At 40.5% G+C, this 22625-nt stretch overlaps 1 long non-coding RNA gene across 1 annotated transcript in view; it reads left to right on the top strand.

Annotated features, from left to right (window-relative positions):
• Nucleotides 1-22625, top strand: part of LOC121452587 — a 183777-nt gene that overhangs the window by 10524 nt on the left and 150628 nt on the right. Inside the window, exon 2 of the long non-coding RNA XR_005974856.1 lies at nt 6163-6268. This is a non-coding gene — a long non-coding RNA (uncharacterized LOC121452587). The remainder of the gene's footprint in view (nt 1-6162; nt 6269-22625) is intronic.

The following is a 22625-nucleotide window of genomic DNA, read 5'->3' as shown; positions in this document are numbered from 1 at the left end:
GGGTTATGCATTCTGATAAATGTCTGCTTTAATCTAGTCATCTGCGTATCGCCTGTCTAAGTACTCTCATTTAAGATGCCATATCCCTTCTTGTAGCAATAAAGGGGTAAGGCAACATTAATATTAAATAATTAGAAAAACAAAAGGGGAATGATTAAACATATTTACATAATTGAAATAACACTGTGTCGCAGTGGGAAATCGGGACAATGTTGTCTCCTTTCAAAGTAATTCATAATTCAGATTTTTAATTATGGCATATTCATTCATTTAAAGATGATTCTGGATGAGAGGGCCACTAATGAAATACAATCATTAGCATCTAAACAAAGTAATTTACAAAGTCTCCTTTAGGGGAAAAGATTCCTAGAACATCATCAACCACACAAGATATGCAAAAACAAGCAATTAAACCACACACAAGAACTACAACAGCCTTATAGATCAGTGATGTACACATGAAAACATAACTGATTACAATGATTAGACTAGGGTAGTGTGGTTAATTTGTATTTTATGTAGTGATTCCATGGAAGAATGCATCCGGACAGACCCATTACACACAAGAGGAACTTCGTCTCATTAATACTCACTCAAAACACATTATCCCCAATCCCCTGGCAAGGCAACCTTGAAGTTTGAGTTGTTGACTGGATATCTACGTGGGATCAAATCCTGCCTCCTTAATAAGATGTCTTCCCTTCTCCAGTACCTCTTTTTGCTTGAGGTTTGCTATTATAAACCAGCCAATGGGGGAGCAGGCAGGGCTGCACTGGGGTTTTCGTTCTTAAAGCCTACTCTAAGCTCCCAGTGACAACACACTTCCAGTCTCACTGGGTCCGTGATTCCCTGGCTCTTCCTCTGCACACACAATTACAGATCGTTAAGCATGTAGCACGACTAAACAGATAGGATAGTGCTCTGGGTTTTAATGTCTGTGTACAGACAACATCTTATTAAAATGGTCCCAGAGAGAAGCTGGTTTCCAACACGGCTCCTCCAGACCACATCGTGATCTTGTTTTAAATCTATAGACGGCTGGTTGATTTTTCTTTATGAAGGTCGGATCTGAGCTTGGGAGCAATAGGAGGAATCAGAAGGGTAGTGTTGTGTTAAGGGGGGTGGGGTGGCGTGCGTTGAGGGAGCTGGCACCCCTGGTGGAGGCTGAGCAGCTACAGAAGCCAAAATGTGCTCTATCGGGCACTCGAGGGATAAAAATACTGGTTAATTTTCAACAGTGCCTCCTTCATTTGACTTTACAATTTACAACAGTGAACATTAATGCAGGAATGGCTGGGTTGAGGAGGAGTTTAAAATTAGAGCCCTTCTTCTCATTAGCCCCAACAGCCTGACCCAGGGTGACTGAGAAGCAATTTGTCGCCAGATTCACATTCTGCTTCTGTTATGGCTCCTTGTAAATGAAGCGCGGCAATTTATTGTGGCACCTCCAGGAGTCAAGAACATAATGTGTAAAACACATACAAAAAAAAAATCTTTCTTCACATTCATTAACACTCAGCAAATAGAGGCTGTTCACTTTCGCTCTAATGAAGGAGGGGATCTGAAATGTAACGCTTTCCACCGTGTGGAGAAGTCCTCTTCAGGCCATTAGGCGGAGGCTGAGGCAGATGGAGGAAAGGTCATTGACAAAAATGGAGACTGGCGATATGAAGGGAAATAAAAAAAAATGGATGAAAGGAGGGACTTGGCAAGCCTGAAGAACGGAAAGTACCTTTTTGGCATCAGTGATCAACCTTTCTCGTCTCGGGGGGGTTTCTGTTGTCAGCGAAGAAAAGTGTACCGGGCTCTTTAGTTAACTGGAAATTGCTCTTGTGTTTGGCCAATTCTTACTTCTTCACCCTTGATCTGACCTTGTAAGAGACATTAAGTTAGACTCATTTGAAGGACACATTGCCTATGATCTTTAAAACATGCTTATTTCTCCACACTCCCGCCCTGAGCCTTTACAAAAAATTACAGTGTTCATGGTTTTAATGTGTTCTGATTATATGACAGGCGCCTTCACCCAGGCAGGCTGCATGTGTTTCTTAGACTTCCATGATTAATTCTGATTAATGGTTTGGCTTTGTGGGGCCTCATGAATGACACCTTGAGATGAACCTAATAATACCTTGTTATATGGAAAACAGTCCCAAGAGAGGATAAGATTGTCCACTTGGATTCAGTGCTGAACCTTCCTGTGTAGAGTACTTGGATATCCTGACCTGTTTCGTGACTTAGGAGCAGGCATCCAGTGTGTATGGTAATCACAGTGATCGTTATTTAAAGGTTCATTTCAGAAATGGCAATGTTTTCTGGCACCTGATGAAATTGCCTTTAAAATCTGGCAGGTTTTCTTTTCAGAGTTATTGAGGATTTAACCAAGGCACTCTGCCAGACAGATAGCATGAACCCAGGGTTTGCCCTTCACAGTGCTGCACAGCCAAGGTGGACTTTGGAGACTATGTGTAGCAAGGTGTAGTCATCATGACCTTCCTTCCTCTGTATGATGCCAACTAGGACACTGAGGACACAGGATAATCTATGTGCTCAAACATAGTGTTAGCAAGGAACCAAGTTGGGATTCCAGCCTATGCTGCATTCTATGAAGGCTGCAAGCATCTTCCGGGTCATCCCAACTCTCACTTTAGGACTTCTTGTCCCAAATGCCTGTAATTCCTTCCTCTTCTTGTTCCCATTTAACTTAACATTTATTTTCATGATACAACACACACACACACACACACACACACACACACACACACGGGGAAGGGGGTCAAGGACCTAAATAGAGGTGAGAAGTGAACTTCTGAGCAATGCTGTTATTTTTTTTTTTCAAGACAGGGTTTCTCCTTGTAGCTTTGGAGCTTGTCCTGGAACTAACTCTTGTAGACCAGGCTGGCCTTGAACTCACAGAAATCCACTGGCCTCTGCCTCTGGAGTGTTGGGATTAAAGGCATGCACCACCACTGCTGAGCAAGCAATGCTGTTATAAATTGTAGAGCCTGACTTTCTACCTTGTGTCTACTTATTCAAGATTGTAAATGCAATGGTATAATGAAATGGATGGCTGGATTATTTCTTCCTCCTTCTCTTCTCTTCTCTTCTCTTCCCTTCCCTTCCCTTCCCTTCCCTTCCCCTCCCCTCCCCTTCCCCTCCCTTCTCCCTCCCCCCTCCCTTCCCCTCCCTTCTCCTTCCCCTCCCCTTCCGTCCTTCTCCCTTCCCTCCCCTCCCCTTCCCTCCCTTCATTCCCCTTCCCTTCCCTTCTCCCTCCCCTCTTCTCCCCTCCCCTCCCCTCCCCTTCCCTTCCCTTCTCTTCCCTTCCTTCTCCCTCCCCTCCCCTCCCTTCCCCTTCCTCCCCTCTCCCTTCCCTTTCCCTCCCCTCCCCTTCCCTTTCCTTCTTCTTCCTTCTCCCTCCCCTCCCCTCCCTTCCCTTCCCTTCCCTTCCCTTCCCTTCCCTTCCCTTCCCTTCCCTTCCCTTCTCTATTCTTGCTTCCTTTCACCTCCCATGCTTCCTTCCCCTCTCTACCCATTCCTTTTCTTCCTAGGGTGTCAGTGCTACACAGATGTTAGGAAAGCAGCCTATGTCTGCTTTTACATCCCCGTGCCTGATTTTCTACCTCCCACAAAGATGTGGCTTTGGCGCAGTATCACCCTAGGACAAAAATGAAATGAGTCTTGCTTAGAGTTTGGAGCACATATTAAACATTCAGCATCTTGCAAGTCATGTAACTCCACATTTTGTATGACACCCTTTGAACAGTTCAAGGCTGGTTTTTTAGTCCCTGTAGAAACTTCTCGCTTCTGGTTTATTTTTCTACTTCACCTTTTCTACTTGCAGAAAAGGATGAAGGCCACAAAGGGAAACTAACTTCATGTTTCCTCACTCATGTAGTACCCTAGATTTCTGCTGACAATAGCACACACCTTTTAAAACTTGACCATTTACTCTGTGCTTGCTCTCCACTTGACTTCCCTTTCACCACACTTGCCCTCAGATAGGGAACAGTCAGGTGGCCTTGGGCACTTCTGGGATATCACTAGCAAAACCGATTTAAACATGGATGCGGTTCAAGTTCAATGAGATTGTTTGTGTGCCTTAAAGCCATTCTGCATATAGTTGAGCCCAGCTAATGTAGTCCTGATTTTGATACTTGATATTTGATTGATATATATGTTGATAATACATATGTCAACAAATAAAAGAGGCTATGAATAGAGAGAGCAGGTGAGTTACATGGGAGAGTCTGGAGGGAGGAAAGGAAAGGAAGGAAATGATGCAATTATATTTTCATTTCCAAACCTAAAAAAGTTCTTTGACAGTTTCACACATCTACACACTGCATACTGCCAACTCTCATGCCTAATCCTCTGCCTTCAACCTTTTGCCCTCCCCCTCAATCTCTTTCTCACATTTATGTCTATTTGTTTTATTTATTTATTTATTTATTGCAACCCACTGAGTTTAGTCAGGACTGTCTGTGTCACTGAGTTTAAAGCTATCCATCAGAGCCTGCTAAGGCTCATCGGTGATACACAATGGAAGACAACGATCCCACTTCTCCCAGAATCTATAGATAACCAATAAAGAATGAGACCCTCTTAAACCCATCTCCTGTGACTGATTGCTAACAGCACAGGTTTTGTGCCAGCGTGATGCACGTAACCACAGTGATGAGTTAACGATCATACTGTGTTGAATACAGAAAATGTGTTCTGCAGTCCTTCACCCTATCTAATGGCTCCTACAAACTTCCTGTCCCCTTTTCCTCTGCTCCTGGAGGCTTAGAGAGGGTGGTGTAAATGTCTTCCTTCATTCTCAGCGTCTCGTCTAGTCATGAGACTACATTCACCGTTGTTCACTGCAGATAGAGGTTTCTCCGACTAAGACAGAGTAGATTTTGTCTACGGGCGTAAACAAATATTTGAAAGGCAATGGTTTGATGCTAGGACAATTTCATTAAACAATAGTCGTAAGTTCCTCGCTTCTGATAACCTTGGCAGGCACGGGATAACCTCCACAGGCTCGGGCTGTTAACCAAGCTTATACTTTTACTAGGCATGTCTTCCTTCCTGAGAAGTGGGTCTTGGATCCTCATCCCCACCACACTTGTGCCACTGCTCCACAAGATGGCACATATTGCTCAGCAGGCTGCATTTGGTTTGTAGGATTTACAGCAGGGGAAGATCATAGATGTTGCTCCTCGGTTCCAGGTGCTTCAGGAGCCTCAAGATCACCATCCAGCCATTTGGCCAAAGCCTCAAGGTCACCATCCAGCCATTTGGCCAAAGCCTCAAGGTCACCATCCAGCCATTTGGCCAAAGCCTCAAGGTCACCATCCAGCCATTTGGCCAAAGCCTCAAGGTCACCATCCAGCCATTTGGCCAAAGCCTCAAGGTCACCATCCAGCCATTTGGCCAAAGCCTCAAGGTCACTATCCAGCCAAGGCCAAGTCCAAGACCCACACCACACACAACCAGTCCTAACAATGGCACAGAAACAGCACCAAGAATCCCGGGTCACAAAGATACAAATCTCTTAGGGGTTCAACCTCGAGTTCCCGAGGGACATGTGCTTTGCCAAGAAGTACAAGATAGACCTGAAGAAGAAGCAAGGCAAACAATGCGAAGGCAATGAGCACATGTGCAGAGGCCATTAAGGCCCTTGTGAAGCCCATGGTGGTTAGGGCCAGATGCCAAAGAGCCCTAGCAGCAAGCTCAGCCCTCTTGCTTTCATTGCTAACTCCAAGCTTGGGAAGCAGATTAGAAGCTATGTGACCAAGAGAGACCAAAAAGAGAGCCTGGATATAGCTCAGTGGGAGAGGCCTTTGCCTGCCATATGCAAAAGCCCCGGTGTGATGGTTTGAACGAGATTGGTCCCCGTAGACTCATATATTCAAATGCTAGTCACTAGGAATGGTACTATTTATAAGGATTATTATAAGGAGATGTGGTCTTGTTGGAGGAAGTGTGTCACTGGGGGTGGGCCTTAAGGCTAAGCCCAGTATTTCTCTCTGTTCTTATTGCCTGCTTATCAGGACGTATCCCTTAGCTACTTTTCCGGCACCATGTCTGCCTGCTGCTATGCTCCTTACCATGATGATAATGAACTAAACCTCTGAAAGTATAAGCAAATACCAATGAAATATTTTCTTTTATTAGAGTCGCCATGGTCAAGGTGTGTAATCTGCCTAGCGGGTCCAGTTGTTCCAGGGTCTGAAGAGGTGCTGTCTGAAAGAACATGGGTGGAAGACAGGAAGGAGACCAAGTAAGATTCTGTTGTCAAGGTCTCACTTTATTAGCAAAATGGTTGTGGCTTATATAGCCCTTGAATGAGGAATTTGGCTTGGGATGGGGGCAGGGGCATGGCAAGGGCAAGAAGGAACCTTGCCGGGGCAGCAACGGTCACAAGTCGACACACCCAGTGTTCTCTGTGCAAGCAGAATCATTCCTTTTGTGATTCCAACCACAAACAATTCTCCAGATAGTTGGAATGTGGGGCGGGTTCCGCTAACAGATAGTTCTCAAGGTAGTTGGGTGTGGGGCTCCCCGCAAACATCCTTAGGACAATAGTCCCTGCTATAATTTTTGGGAAAATGGCTCCTGACAAAGGTGTTTCTTCACAGCAATGGAAACACTAAGGAAGACACCTGGGTTCAAGGCAGTAAAGAAAACAAGGGGGTAATGATTATAGTGTGTGGAGTGGCATGATTTAGCTCTGTATCTTTCCTTAATTTGAGAAATATTTGTCAGATACCTGTTGTGTAATATTATCTCAAGATGTGTTACATTTGTTTATGCTGTGGAATGTTTGTTTAATATGCAAAGATGTGTTGTATTCTTTTGTGCTGCGTTTGTTTAACTCTGTGAAGCTGTGTTACTTTGCCTACCTAAAACACCTGGTTGGTCTAATAAAGATCTGAATGGCTGATAAGTAGGCAGGAGAGAGAAGTAGGCAGGGCTTCCAGGGAAGGAGAACAAATAGAAGGTAAGAACAAGAAAACAGAGGAGCAAGAAAAGGAAGAAGATCAAGGAGCAAACAAAGGAGGAGAGGAGGATGTCAGGGGCCAACCACCCAACTATACAGAAAGACACAGAGTAAGAAGGAAGCAATGGTATATAGAATAAAGAAAGAAAAAGCCTAGAGGCAAAAGATAGACTGGATAATTAAAAATTAAGAAAAGCTGGCTAGAAACAAGTCTCTGTGTGGGTTATTTGGGAACTGGAGGGTGGGAAAGAAAAGTCCACCTACAGACAGCTTCTCTGTTCAAGCTCCTGTGACTACCAGAGAGATGAGTGAGATTAAATTCTGGGCTAAGGTCCCAGTCAGTGAAGACGTCACGTCAGGAGCAGAAGCTACAAGGGATCACACGAGAAGTGAGCGTCTCGCAGAGGCTCTGAGGAGCAACATGTGTGCAGCACATTATCATACTACACATTGTCCAAACTAGGACACTTTTAAGAGTTAAAGAATGATGCTCATAACTGTGCTGAGATAACAAATACAACATGTGACAATTTGGAAGAAACCAAGACTATGAGAACCGTGAGAGGGAAAATCATGGTGGCCAGGAAACATTCATGTTAGATGTAGAAACAGACCAGTGGGGGAATAAATAAAATCTGGGAAAGGTAAAGAATCATAGCTATAAAATCAGTACTTGTCTCAAGTTTGTTAAGACTCTGGGGCTGGAAATGTTCACTGTTAATTGTCTTAGACACTTAAAGAAAAAGAGATTCTAGAGTCATTATGTCAAATATATTTTTCAGCTGCGGTCCAGAGTATTTTCTTAAGCTGTAATGTTTTCTATCAAATGCCGTTTGAAGACTGTAGCTCTATGCTTTCCTTCCTGCCTTTACCAGAGACTCTGAGACCTGATTAGTCGCTTAAAAGATTATTATTTCCCTGCATTCAGCCCATATCTGCAAGGACAGGGCTGAGAGCAACCAATCAAAGTCCAGGGCTTAGAAATGGCCAGCTATCATGAGGGAATAATCTGTGGACTATTTTAGATACTAAAATTCTGACAGCTTGCTCTTGTGACAAAGATGTTAACAAGGAAAGAAAATGGCACTAATTTAATCTATTCTTATGGTTCATTCTAAAATGAGACTAGCATGACACCAAGTTATAATAATAAATACTATAGTAATTTCACAATTCTTCCTACACGCTGTTCACGGCCTTTCACATGCAAATCCGCCAGCCATTGCTTCATGACAGCGATTTTAAGTGCATTAAAGAATTCTGAATTTTCTCATACTTATCTCCTAATTATGTAGCAGGAACAGACACTGAATCGCACCATGTTCTGGCATTTCTCTGGCTTCTAGCATTCTCCAGGCCGTGGTTCACTGCTGATAGAGCAGAAACTGTGTTCAGCAATATGCATTTCACCAGCAAACTATCACAAGGAGGGATAAAAAGCAAGAGAAGTTTTCCCCAAATTAAGTCATTGGAAAATACCCACTACACTCTTATTTTGTATTATAAATTAGGTATTTGTGAAAGAGTTTTATAAAACAGAACATTGAAGGATTTTTTTCTTTAGTTTTGAGAATAGACTTGAATCTCTCTCTCTCTCTCTCTCTCTCTCTCTCTGTGTGTGTGTGTGTGTGTGTGTGTGTGTTTGTGTGTGTGGTGGCAGGGATAGGACTTAAGACCATGGCTCTGGGGTAGCCCACAGTCTTTGGTGCTTTGGGGCAGGTATCTGGCCTCTGAGCTGCAGTGTGAGGTATAAAGCTCTGCCCCTCTGTTGTATGAAGTTAAAAAACAAAATAAACGTGCTACAGTGCTTCAGGGAACGTCAACTCTGTTAGTCAAATTTTCATCTTTGTGATAAATACCCAAGAGACACTGTTTAAAAGGAGACAGTGTTAATTCTGGCTCATGGTTTCTGAGTCTTCGTCCACGGTCCTCAGGATCCATTGCTTTGGGTCTGAGGTGAGACAGGGTATTACGATGTTTGGAGTGCATGGTCCAGGAGGCTCCTCGTCTCAGAGTGAGCTGGAAGAAGGACAGTGACAGGAAGAGCCAGAGCGAGACAGGACTCCAGTGACCTGCTTCCTCCATGTAGTCTGCATTTCCTAACAGCACGTTCAGCTACGAAGTCGTGAGTGGATCCATGTCTCTCAGTGAGCCCCTTGGAAGACAGGTTATATTCAAACCACCTCACAGACCAGTGGAAGCCTCCGTGTTGGTACTCATCAGCAGATCACACAAAACACCTAAGTTGAGCATGCTGGAAGAATATGGGGTGTTTAGTGTCTTTAAGACTCTTTAAAATTGTGTAAATGCTAAGAAAAAAAACATTTTCCTCTGACGGTCTAGTCTATGATTAATGAATCAATTCATCAAATAGTACATTTTCTGTCTTCTGTCTAAAAGTCGGTAACTGGGACAGCTCTCCCTTGGATGAAGGGGTGACGAAATGACGTCGGTTTTTAACTGCCTCACTTACTGAGTGAGCCAGAAGTTGTTCACAAGTGAATTAACGTGCCTACTCTGGGGGAAGCAACTTTATCCTGGGGCCTCCTAGCCCCCACGAATAGAAAACCGTGACTGGAGAGAGTTCCAGGTGACAGTCTTTCTCAATGATTTCTTTTGCCCCTTGTTTGCCAGGAGAGTGCAGATCCGGCTCTGGTACTGCCAGCTACAGCACCACGTGCTTGTTTCATTAATTAAAGACTTAGGTGTACTGCAGCTTCTGAATCCAGCTTGATAACCCCAATTATGGAAGCAAACAATACGCTGTGGAAATTAGTGCACAACAGACTTGTTATAATTACCAGAATAGGGTAGACAATATTTTGTTACAGTTGGGCTTTAAATGAGACATTTCAGGGCTGAAATGAATATTTTTTTTTAATTTGGGAGCTAATGTATTGAATTGTTCTTCCAATTGCTCTAAAATGCCAGGGAGGAGGAAAATAATAAATTCTGTGTCTTCTGATATAAAAACTACATTTTGTACTAGACTGCTGTGTGACACAATCACTGTGATTCAGGAAGGTTGTTATTGCTGCATGAGAAAACTTTTTGTATTATTGCTGTTTATTTTAATGCATGGATGCATTCTTCAGTAGACACATAATGAAAATGGCCTGGTATTAAATTGTTTACCTGCTGTTTTCAGAAAAAAGTTGTAAAAATTAGAAGTAGAAAATACATTGTACGTCACCCTGCTCGCCTGGGAAGGGCTGAGAAAGAGATTATGCCCCAAAGCAGCTTTTCTAGGGGAGCTGAAAATAGATAACACATTTCACGTTCCTGAGTAGAGTGTAGCAGGCAAGACGAGATCATCTGGGTCAATTCAGGAGGAAAAGGCGTATTCTTAAAGATTTAGAGAAGGAAGGATACCAACGTATTGACAAATCTCTTAGCTGTAATCGTATATTGAAGGACTTAAGGCAAAACACGTTTTCAAAATTCTCCAAATTGATTGTCTGACTTAGCCCATCACGTATCATAGGGCTTTCCTGTTAATTATTCAATTACCTGGATAAGTTCGTAACCCTTGGGAAGATGGCCTTGAACACTGAAGATAAAACGCAACACTAGATTGGACGGAATTTTGTCACCTCTCCCTCCCTTCTGTGTTAGTTCATAGTGAGCCAGGAAGAAACAGATTCCATGTGAGGCCTAGGTACCAGAAATGATACTAAGCAGATGAAATATGAGACCTATGTGTGCCTGAAATATTACACCAGACACCAAGGTTGATGTGATCCCACATGGATAAAGCAGAAGGGGCAAAACTGGGAGGAATTTGGCTGTCTCTTAGATTGGGAGATACTTTGTTTCCTCCATCTTTGGTTTTTTACCTATCATTGCCCTCCAACCCCCTTTCTGGACCCAAACTCTTCTCTGATTCTCTAGAACTTCAGTAAAGTGGAAAGGAACTGACATTAGATGCTGAACCATGTGTACACTGCTAAGTTAACTCTTCATCCGGCTTGTTAGATGAGGGAGTTGCTTAGCAAGCTTTAGCAACCTAAGAATTCCAAGGGCCTTTATAACCAGCCCTGGTGTAGTCTGTAGATGATGTGGCCCTCGGGCACCATAATTTCTGCGTGTTCTTCTCTGTGACTAGGTTCCCAATTCATAGAAAATGTGAAAGAAGAAATATTCACTGTTCTAAAACCTTTGAGTATCGGATTATCTGTTATGTTAAGAATTTAAAGAGTAACTCATCTTATAATATAAAAACAAAATTTCTGTTCAGATAACAAATTGCTAGTGAACTCGGACTGGCAAACCCTGGTAGTTGATACACATAGCTAAGGTGCTTTTTACCCACTTATGCCTCTGGGTAGCGCTTCAGTCTTGAACACATTTTGTCTTTATTCCATGGGCATGTCCACATTTAGATGACCACAGATCCCTTCCCAAGCAGAATCTCAGTGGACCCTTGCTCTTAGGAGCAGGACAGCAGGACAATGTTGATAAACTATTTCCTGTTGTTGAACATTGAGATTCAGTGCTTAGCATATGAACACCTCTTACCTTAGAACATCCCAACTCACTTCCTAGAATACATCTCTAAAAGTGAAATGGCTGGGTAAAACAACTTGAAAAAGATTTTTTAATGTAAAATCTCAAATTATTCCCCAGAAATATTATACAACTTTTATGCCCCAGCCTTGCTGCTTTCCTCCATCCTGAACACTAGATATTATCATTTAAAATATTCATAAATATGAAAGGTGGGGTACGTTGCATTTTATAATGCATTTCATCTTTAGCATTCACACTTTTCTGTGGTGAACTGGTTATTTTTTTTGTCCATCATTATATTTGCATAACAGATAATGCAATGCTTTTGAAACGATTTTCTTCAAGTTTTTGTACAATTTCACGTCTTAAGCAATAGAGTCTCGCCATTTAGTCCCGATGAGCGATCAACAGCAGCAACCACTGCCTGTGATTTTTGGGGCGATCTCTCGGGTCTCCATGACTAATAACTCTCAGGAAGTTAGCCCAGCCCTGAAACTAGGATTTTCATTTAAGAGCCTTATGGCCATCAGGGATGGCTTTATCCCTCTGCTCATTGTGCTCCCATTAGAACTCTCTTTTAATTAAAAAATTAAGCTTTGATACTTGAAAAATATCATCTAGTAAGCATATTCTCCTGCATATCTTCTTGCCTCCTCTTCCTGCATTGCTCCCTGTTGCCCCTTAGGCAGCTTTGCTTCTTCTTTCAAGTAAGGTGTAATTAAACACATTTTCATATTACTGTTTGTATTTCCTCTTTTGATCCCGCTCTTCATTTCATTAGCCCTTTTATCAAAGTGTTTGATTTTTAAATTATTTTCCTTTTACTGAAAATAGATTCTTTTCTCATCTAATATATCTTGATTACAGCTGCTCCTCCCTCCACTCCTCTCCTCCCCTCCAGATCCACTCCTTTTTTGTCTTTCATCCGAAAAGAACAGGCTCCTAAGAGGTAATAACCAAACAAGACAAAACAAAATACAGCGAGATAAGGCAAAACCCATCGCATCACACCAAGGCTGGACAAGGCATCCGAAGGAAGAGCCCAGAAGCAGGCACTAGAGTCAGAGATTCACTTCTTCACACACTCGGGAGTCCTGTAAAACCACCAAGCTGAGAGCTATAATATGCAGAGAACTGGGTGCAGACCTGTGTCGGCCTTGTTTATTCTTCCTTAGCTCTTTGGATAACTTTATCTTTCTCTTTATTATGAGGAATTCCTCCAAGTATTCTCTGTAGGGCTAGCTTAGTTGTCATAGATTCCTTTAACCTGCTTTTTTTTTAAATCACAGAACATTTTTCTTTCTCCAAATATGACAGAGTTTTGCTTAATAAGTAGCCTGTGTTGGCAGCTGTACTCTTTCAAAATTCAAAATATAAGATCTTAGGTTTAAAATATTTTTTAAAAATTATATTATATAGAAGGTATGTGCTTGTGAGTATAGGTACCTGTGAATGCCAGAAGATTGGATCCCCTTGAACTGGAGTTACAGGTGTTTGTGAGCTTGTGTGTACAAGAAAAGTACACACTTTTAACCTCTAAGCCATTTCTCCAGCCACACTGCTACAGTTTTTAAAGTTTCCCATGAGAAACATGCTGTTAATTCTGATGGGCTTGCCTTTCCATGTGACTTGATGTTTCTCTACTGTCTCTTTCAATAGACTTTCTTTATTTTGTATACTTAGTGTTTTAACTGTAATATGACGTGGAGTTTTTTTGTCCCATCTATGAGGCTTTTGTACTCAGACAGACAACTCTTTTCCAAGATTTGGGAAATTTTCTGCTTAGAATTTTATTGAAAGTGTCAGAATGGAATTTTTTTTAAATATTTATTTATTTGTTTATTTTGTATACAATATTCTGTCTGTGTATATGCCTGAAGGCCAGAAGAGGGCGCCAGACCTCTTTACAGATGGTTGTGAGCCACCATGTGGTTGCTGGGAATTGAACTCAGGACCTTTGGAAGAGCAGGCAATGCTCCCAACCACTGAGCCATCTCTCCAGCCCCCTCAGAATGGAATTTTTGTCTTTCTTTTCTGCTCATGATTTATAGATTTGGTCTTTTCATAGTTTCCTAAAGATTGCAAACATTTCATTTAGACCTAATTTATCTTTGTCATTGAATAAATACTGTAATTCCTCTACCTTGTCTTCACTGAGTTCTTTGAGTTACTGGATATATTATTTATAGCACTGTAGTTTTTTTGCCTCCAGCATTTATATCTCTTTATTCAGTTCTATTTTTATATCTTGTATTGGCTTCTTTATTTTTCCATTTATTTGTTTAAATGTTCAGGGGTTTTCTCCTCTTTGATTTCTTTAAACATATTCATAAATACATCTTTTAATTCTTTGTCTGCAATTTCCTCTAAGCCACTCTTAGTGGGAGTAATGGCTGTATGATTGATGATTTTCTGAAGGAGACATGAGTTGGTGAGATGGGTCAGAGCACAAGGTCACCTGGTGACCTTGTTTCAGGCTCTGGAACACGTGGTAGAAAGAAGGAACTGACTCCTAAACATTGTCCTTTGAGATCTACACATATGCCTCTGCATATGTGCATCCATTCACTAAAATAAAATGTAATAAGAAAGGTAATTACAGCCAGATATGATGGTGTAGAGCATCAATGCCAGCACTTGGGATACAGAGGCAGGTGGATTTCTGTGATTCCAAGGGCCCCAGGGTCTACATAGCAAGACCCTGTCTTAAAATTGAAATTAATTAGTGGACACATGGTCTTAAATATCACTATAGAACCTTCATCCAACAACAGATGGAAACAGAGGCAGAGACCCACATCGGAGCACTGGACTGAGCTCCCAATGTCCAGTTGAAAAGTAGAAGGAATGAGAATATGAGCAAAGAGGTTAAGACCATGAAGGGTTCATCCACTGAAACAGTCTACCTGAGCTAATGGGAGCTCACCAACTCTAGCTGGTCTAGAAAGGAACAAGCATAGGACCAAACTAGTCCCTTTGAATGTGGTTGATAGTTGTATGGCTGAAGCAGACTGAGGGGCCACTGGCAGTGGCACTGGGATTTATCTCTACTGCATGTACTGGCTTTTTGGGATCCTATTCTCTTTGGATGTATACCTTGCTCAGCCTAGATGTAGTAGGGAGGGCCTTGGACCTTCCACAAAGCAAAGTGCCTTACCCTCTCTGAGGATTAGAGGGGGTCCGGTGGGAGGGTGTGTGTGCAGGAAATGGGAGGAGGGGAAGGAGTGAAAATTTGAATTGATATTTTAAAAAAAAAACTAATAAAAAATAAAAATAAGAAAATAATATAGAATGTGTTGCTCTTGGGATGGTTTTATTCAGGTCTGTAGTTTGCTGCTATGCTAGAAATAGAACTTGGAATAAATGAAGTGATACATAAGCAAGTACTCAAGTACTGGAATGTTGGGAGGAAGCAGTCTAAGCAAAATGTGCTTCTGGTAAAGAACAGGAGATAGGGACTGGATTGTCGAGAACGGTCAAGGCAATGTAGCAAGGGTAACTACTGAAAAGTGGTACAGATAGAGACAATAAAAACAGTGGCCGAGAGGCAGGCTAGAAATAGATCCTTCCCAAGTTTTATAGATCGTAATGAGCATTCTGGGTTTAGTGTAATTTTGTTCAAAAACCCTTAGGAGCATTTTGAATGAAAGGTGAATGTGATATGATTTATATATTTTTGAAGAACTCTAGGATTGTTCTATGGGATATTGCTTAGTAAGGAGAAGACCACTTGGGCTTGGGAGTGGTCTAGGCAGAAGATGATGAAGAGGGCAGGATGGCTTATTTGCTAACTCAAGCAGACAAGAAGCCCAGACTCTCAAAGCCCATTGTCATTTTAATGAGCCTTTTATTGTCAACATTGTCCATACCACCAGACCCTCCTCTCTACACCTGCCTTAAGACAAGCCACTTGGGAGATTCATTCCTGTAATGGTGCTTTTTAACGCTGCCATTTTACTTCGGCAAACTCTGCTTCTATTAATTATTTTTAACAGTATATTTTAGTAAGTTCCACAGTCTTTCTGTTTAAGGTAATTTCTCATCTAGCTCCACAAATTACTTGGAATATATTATTGAATTAAATAGAGTATCTAGATAGAAAGGCTGTTTATGGGCAGGGCATCGTTTAGTGCACATAAGTGCCATTATTCATCATTATGCTCATTATAGTACAAAGGATTTATCTGCTTTTGACATCTTGCCCTTTAAAGTGACCCAATTTGGCTGCCTGTGGAGGGTTAAGAGGAAGCACTGCCCATTTCTCTAATGGCAGAGCTATAGACGCTAATGCACCATAAGCCATTCTAGACAGCTAAGGGCAACCGAGTTGTACTTTTAAAGACCTTTAGAGGAAAATCTGAAACCATATCAAGAAGGAAAAGATAGAAGTTTACTTTATAATGAAAGACCTCTTACTTCCTATTATTACCACCATGGATGGGCCAAAGGGAAGCACGTTTTAATATGAATAGAATTTACAGTCGTGTGTGTGTGTGTGTGTGTGTGTGTGTGTGTGTATTCATGGGTAATTTCCCCAGGAGTTTCTGAGCAATGGAAGGCACATGCTATGAGAGATCGGAAGTTGAAGCATAAATTCAAGTTCTGGTTTAGTCATTTGCTTAGTAACCTCTTCTTAAAATTGTAATTGCTGATGCATGTTAATTGTACACATTAATGCAGCTATTACGCTACATTATTTCCATATATGTGCTCATCACGATGGATCATACCTATCTGACATAAATACTGAACAGTTCTACAGCTTCTCTTCCCTTAAAAGTCAGTTTCTAGAAGAAGAGTGTCATATTCGTAGATGTGACAGTGTTTGACGGTTGTGATGTTCACTGTACAACTTGGTCACTAAAACCATCATTATCAACATTTTCTGCCTGATGCTCACTGTGTTCCATCAGCTTCTCTGGCTCAGGGCTAGGGACCAGACTCAAGGCTTAGTACACGCAGGTACATACCCTACCACTGAGCCCTACTTCTGTCCTTTAATGGCTTTGTGATTGGTTTATTTGAAGGAGAATAATTCCTGGGGGCTCATATGTTTGAGTGCTTGTCCCTCAGCTGGTGGAACTATCTGGGACAGATTAGGAGGTACTGCCTTGTTTGAAGAGTGTCTTACTGGGGGTTTCTAAAGACACTTGTGATTCCCGCTGTTTTCCTATGCCTCGTGGTTGTAGATGAAGATATGAGTTCTCAACTGTCACTTTATTCTGCAATGATGGACTCTAACCCTGTGAAATCGTAAACCAACTTAAACGCTTTCTTTTGTAAGTTTCCTTAGTTATGATGTTTTATCAAAGGAATAGAAAAGTGATGTAGTTAGTGCTGAAGATAAAATTGAGATTCACAACCTTGATATCTGTTGTATTTAGCAATAATTTAACAATTATTGTTTATCTTTGTGTGCATGGTATAGGGGGCATGCACATGTCACAGGGTCTGTATAGGTGTCAGAGGGCACCTTTGGGAGTTGGTCCTTGCATAACTTTTGTGTGGGTTCCGGGGACTGAACTCACTGTCTATCCTATGTAGCAAGTGCTTATCTAGCCTCTGAGCTAATCTTGCTGGTGCAATATGTAAGCCAGGATGGCTTCAAACTTGTATGATCCTCCTGCCTCCACTTCTTCAGTATATCTTATCAGAGTGAGTCACTACCACTCTAGTTTAATAAAAAGCCTACTAAGAATGTCTTAAGAAAAAGTGTCACCGTGGGTTGGCAAGGTGGCTCAGTGCATAAAGACGTTTGTTACCAAGTCTGACAACTTGTGTCTGGTTCCCAGAACCACATGGTTGAAAGAGAGAATCAACTCCTTCCAGTTGCTCTATGGCCTCCAAACACATGCTACGGCACAAGTGTGCCCACATACATGTGCACACGAAGAAGTGAATAAACTCATAGAAGAGGATTTTAAAAAGAAGATAACCTCCCTGTCATATCCACTACCTTCCTATCATACTGTACTTCCCATCACACCTACTTTAGTATAAACGTTATTGGTGGCAAATTCCTGGTGCTCCATGTCACCCTAAAGACAAGGCAGAATGAGGTGTTTGAGAAAAAGCCCATTTCAATATAAATGGGTTGGTAGATTAAAAGGTGGCGGTGGGGATAACATAACACATATGATATAAGAAGTAGAGAGGTGGGAATACTGAGGTTGAAAAGGTTTAAGCAAGAATGAGGGTAGAGAGACAGAGAAGAGGAAGGAGTCCCGGGTGGGTAGAGCAAAGCTGAAGATGTTTGGAAAAGCAACACAGAAACCCACTACTTTGCAATCTAAGTGTTTTCCATTTTTTATGGAAGTCGCTGTGCAGATTGCTGAGGGAGATGCACCATCAGCTGACCTCACGGGGTGGACATGCCTGCCACAACACCCAACTTAATAACATTGTTGCAATTCATTTCACTTATCCAGAACCTAAAATCAGTCAATATGTTGTCTATAATATTTAATAGATTTCTCTTAGTTATAGACTGACTTCTATGGTTATGAGAAAATACTCTGACCAAAGGCAATTTAGAGGTAGAAGGGATTTATTTGGCCTACAAGTCTCTTTAGCTGTTTTTTTTTCCTTTGCTTCTCATTTTTTTGAAGTTCAGATGACATGTGTCTATGGGTAAACTTTTTGTGTTAATATGACTTAATACACTCTGTGGTCCTAGAACTTTGATCTGGTATTTCTCGTTGTGGAGAAGTCTGAGTTCTTATCACTTTATTTATTTTGTCCACTTTGTTTCATTATTCTGATAGTCACCGGTAATGTCCCTAGGTTCTGGGACAGTCTGTTCTGTGATGGGAAAATTCTTCCCTTCTTATGTGAAACTGAGATGCTGGAATTAGCATCTTCTAATGAGAGGGCTGGAATTAGCTGCTTCTCTTTCCCCAGGTCATAGAAAGCTGTAGAAAGAAAGTTTCTTTTGAGAGATGGCCCTTTTTATGAAGAATGGGTAGGAAAACAACATTGTATTTTCCAGTTTCGTTGATCCTCACTGTAACAACCCAGTGGGTCTCATGAAGAGGAAATTTATAGAGATAGGGGACCTCTCTCAACAGAGGCCCAGTGGAGTTTTTCACTTTCAAACTAGTGCATGTGGTGGGTCTGAAAATTAATGGATCATAGTTTGATCTGAGCACTATTCATCCCAAGCTGTGGTTCTCCATAGGGATCATTCTCTGTGGTTTCTGAAACAACGACTTGGCAACATTTTAGGTTCTCTGGTGAAGCTGCCAGTTTTCAATGGGCTTACCATTATTCTTGTGAAGGCAAAAGTAATCACTTACAATCTTTCTGTATGTAGGCATGGAGAATGTAAGGTTTCTGTGTGGATTTTACATCTAAATACAAAACAAAATATAGAACTATGGTAATTAAACACAGTTCTATCATCATAACTTGAACTAGATGAATATTTTTAAATGAGCCAGCAAAAGTTTATCAGAAAAAGGAAAGGTCTAATTAAAAACACCTTTTATAATTAATTCAGAGAACTTTTCCACATAAGTTTTTAATGTTTTACTTGGTTTATGTGATAAAAAGATCCATTCTAAGAGAATATCGTTCCTCTGTATTAAAATTCATATAGGAGAAATTCTGGAAGGCAATATGACTAGGATACATTTAAGATTTGGATTCACCCCATCCACATGTGCTCCTGTAATTTCTCCCCAACAATTGTCAATTCCTTTTCTGCTTCAGTTGTTAATTCTCTGGGACTGTTTAAGTCTTTGTCACCACCCAAGGTTTTGTTTCTCAGATCTCTGATGGTATTGATAGATAATTATAGCTTTGTCAATCTAGCTGCAGCTGCTCCTTCAGTAAATTTTATATATAAAAACCAGGCCTTATTTTTCTAGAGCTATTAGGTCTCCTGATGAAAAAGGCAAACTTAGAGACAGATTTGCCTTACCAATAGCCTTCATATTATAGATAAACAGGTTTCAGATATGACTTTTAATATTCTATTATTAAAAATGAACTCACTTTACAATGACTAGTCTCAACAATCAGTTACTGGTGTCTCATGATAAATGACTGGGTAAAAAAGTCTAAGGATAAAAAAGCTTTAGTAAGTTATAAGGATTTAAAAATAATTCAAATTATTTAAATGCAAGTTGTAAATACATGCAAAATAATTTTAAATAGAAGACATTTTGCATTTCTTTCTCCTTCTATGCTATTATTACACTAAGATTTCAAAAATTCAAAATTTTAACATAAACCAATAAATTTCTGATAATCTGGTAAAGAACTGACCACTATTATCAGTTGCAAGCTCAAGATTTTAAAGGTCCTCTGGTTATCTTCTAAGCATAGACTTAGCTTCTCATCATGCTAAGAACATCTCTGCCCAATCTATATCTCTAGCCTCTAGACAGGAAAAATAGTGTTCATGCTTTTTTACCCAAATCCATAGCTTTCTCTGCGACTCAAAGGCATGAATCTAGTCCATCTGTTTTACAGACACCTGTCATCTGCTTTTTCTATAATATGGATATTAGTACAGATACAAAGAGTGGTAATGTAAGCTACTGGGAGTCAAGAAAGTAATAAGACTTGATTCAACTTCTCATAGGTCGAATGGCCTCCAGATAAGTACTCCTGTCAATCAACAGCCTAGGATTTCCTGCCTATTGCCTATTCATGGGGAAGGGGAGCTCCAAGTATAAAAGTTTCCCCTAAGTTCTTTAACTTCTGTCCCTAGCCAATACGTGTCTTGACAGAGTTCCACTTGGCTGGGAGACACCATCAATAAATCGGCTGTAGACTACAAACTGCTCCAAAGATGGTGATCTACACCATGCCAGCCCATGTAGACTTACAAAATGGGAAAGCCCTGGACTTGCTGCAAACCTGACCAGTCTATGTGATTGTTTCCTGTTTCTTCAGCTGTATTGGCAAACCAGATGCTTCTAATACATTGCTATAATCCCTTCCCAGCCTTTGATTAACATTCCAGCCTTCCTGGGCCCTGACAATAGCATCCTAATTTAAGCTGAGAAGCAGTTACAAAAGGTAATGAGTTACCCCTTATCCTCAACAGAAAGCTGGAATGATAGATCTTACAGTAAAGATGAACTTGGTTCATTCCTGTTTATGAATAAATCTGTTTCTTAAGGATTGAGCTTTGTCCCACCTATAACTTTTACTGCAATGGTTCAATTCTGTCTGTTCCAGAAAATGACAACCATGCCTTTGTTTCAGAAAGTTGCTATGACCAGCTTGTTATACTTACATTTTGCTTTTGAGACCTTTATTTATTTTCATGTCAAATCCCCCATTTGGAAATTCTGTACTCCTTCTCACATTCAATAATGGTTTCTTGAACCCCACCTTAGGGGGAAACAGCCCATATACATGAATTAAAAATATTTGTTTTAATTCTGTCATGATGAATTGGGTCAATGGTTTTTCTCCCTACGTCTGTGGGATTAACAGATGCCCAGGGCTGTGTCAATATCTTATATTCCAGTTGTTAAATTTAATCATGTGGCCACTTGGTTGATAAAGAGATTTTTGTTTATATAAAATCAATCAGTGACAGGTCACCTTGTATTTCACATTTTCAAAATGATATTGTTGTCCTTACTTTAGGTGCAAAACTAACAATACTTTTTAAAAATTAGGTATTATTGGACTGGAAAAGTGATGGAGCCTGGCTTGGTACTCAGGGCCGACAAGTTTGACTCAGTGTCACGTGCTTAGAGTAAACTAACTTGCTTCAACAGATTTGCAAAATTTACTTAAGAATGGAATAATGGGAAGATTTTTTGAAGGAACATTATCTTTATCTCATTTGCTGCTTGAAGATTACAAAATGAAACAAGGCTATATTCTCTCGAAAAAAATGCTTGTTTCCAGTTTTCTCATGTAAATGAGAGAAGTGAAAAATAAAAATAAGAATAAGAGGGGAAAATTGAGATGCTAGAGAATATATGGCTTACCCCAAGCATTCCTGGCTGTGCTCCTTTAACTATAGCTTTTTTTGTTTGTTGGCTTATTTTGAGACTTCTTTAGCTCTTTCCCTATATGAAACCTAGTTCCAGCAATGTTAATCATGATGATGGTCATAACTTTAACAATATTAATAATTAATAATATTAAAATTAATAATTAATAACATTATCGACACTGTTAACAATCATAAAGTTAATGATATTTATGTTAATAATATTAACAATGATAATAATGTTAATCTTGTTAATGTTACAATATTAACATTAGTAATGTGAATTAAGTTAGTAATGTTAATTATGTTAAAAATGTTAATAATGTTAGCAAGGGTCATAATGTTAGTGATGTTAATAATATTAACAATGTTGGCATTGTTAACAACTATTGGGGATGTTAACAATATCAGGAATGTGAACATTGTTATTAAAGCCAACAAGTTTCTTTTTGATTTTTTGAGACAGGGTTTCTCTGTAGCTTTGGAGCCTGTCCTGGAACTAGCTCTATAGACCAGGCTGGTCTCGAACTCACAGAGATCCACCCACCTTTGCCTCCTGAGTGCTGGGATTAGAGATGTGCGCCACCACCACCTGGCTAATGTTAACAATTCTATGGATGTTAACAGCCGGTGTTAACAATGTTAACGGTATTAATACTGGTATGAATGTTAACAATGTTAGCTATACTAACAGCGTTAGTTAGAACTGTTGATGTTAACAATGTTAACAGGCAGTGGAGACTGATAATAACTGAGAGAGGAAATAACAAATTAAGCAAACAAAAAGGAAAAGTGCAGAGAATAAGGAAGAGAGAGTAGGGGAATGAAGGGAAAGAGTTGAAGACTTAGGTGAGTGGTGGTGGCTTAGAAAGCATGAATTCCTAGGTTTAGTCTGCAACACTGATATGAAAATGAAGTTATAAAGGGAAGTGGAGAAAGGGTAGAAATTGTAGGTGTAGACTCCAATAGAAGGGATGAGCATCTGGGTGTCAGGACCCTATCAGCAGATAATGTGTTTGAGCCTTGATTTTAGAGGGTGATGCATACATGTTGGAGTCCTGTTGACTAAAATAATATAACTTAAGACTTTATTGTGATTGTTGAAAAATATAAAGTAATTGTAATAATGTATTCAAGGTCAAAATGTTTCTTCTTAAAAATATAAGG

The sequence above is a fragment of the Microtus oregoni genome, unplaced genomic scaffold (assembly GCF_018167655.1).
Source record: "Microtus oregoni isolate MIOR12 unplaced genomic scaffold, Mior012 000009F_ref0000495, whole genome shotgun sequence".
Classification (NCBI taxonomy): Eukaryota; Metazoa; Chordata; class Mammalia; order Rodentia; family Cricetidae; genus Microtus; species Microtus oregoni.
This window is presented reverse-complemented; position numbering and strand designations above follow the sequence as displayed.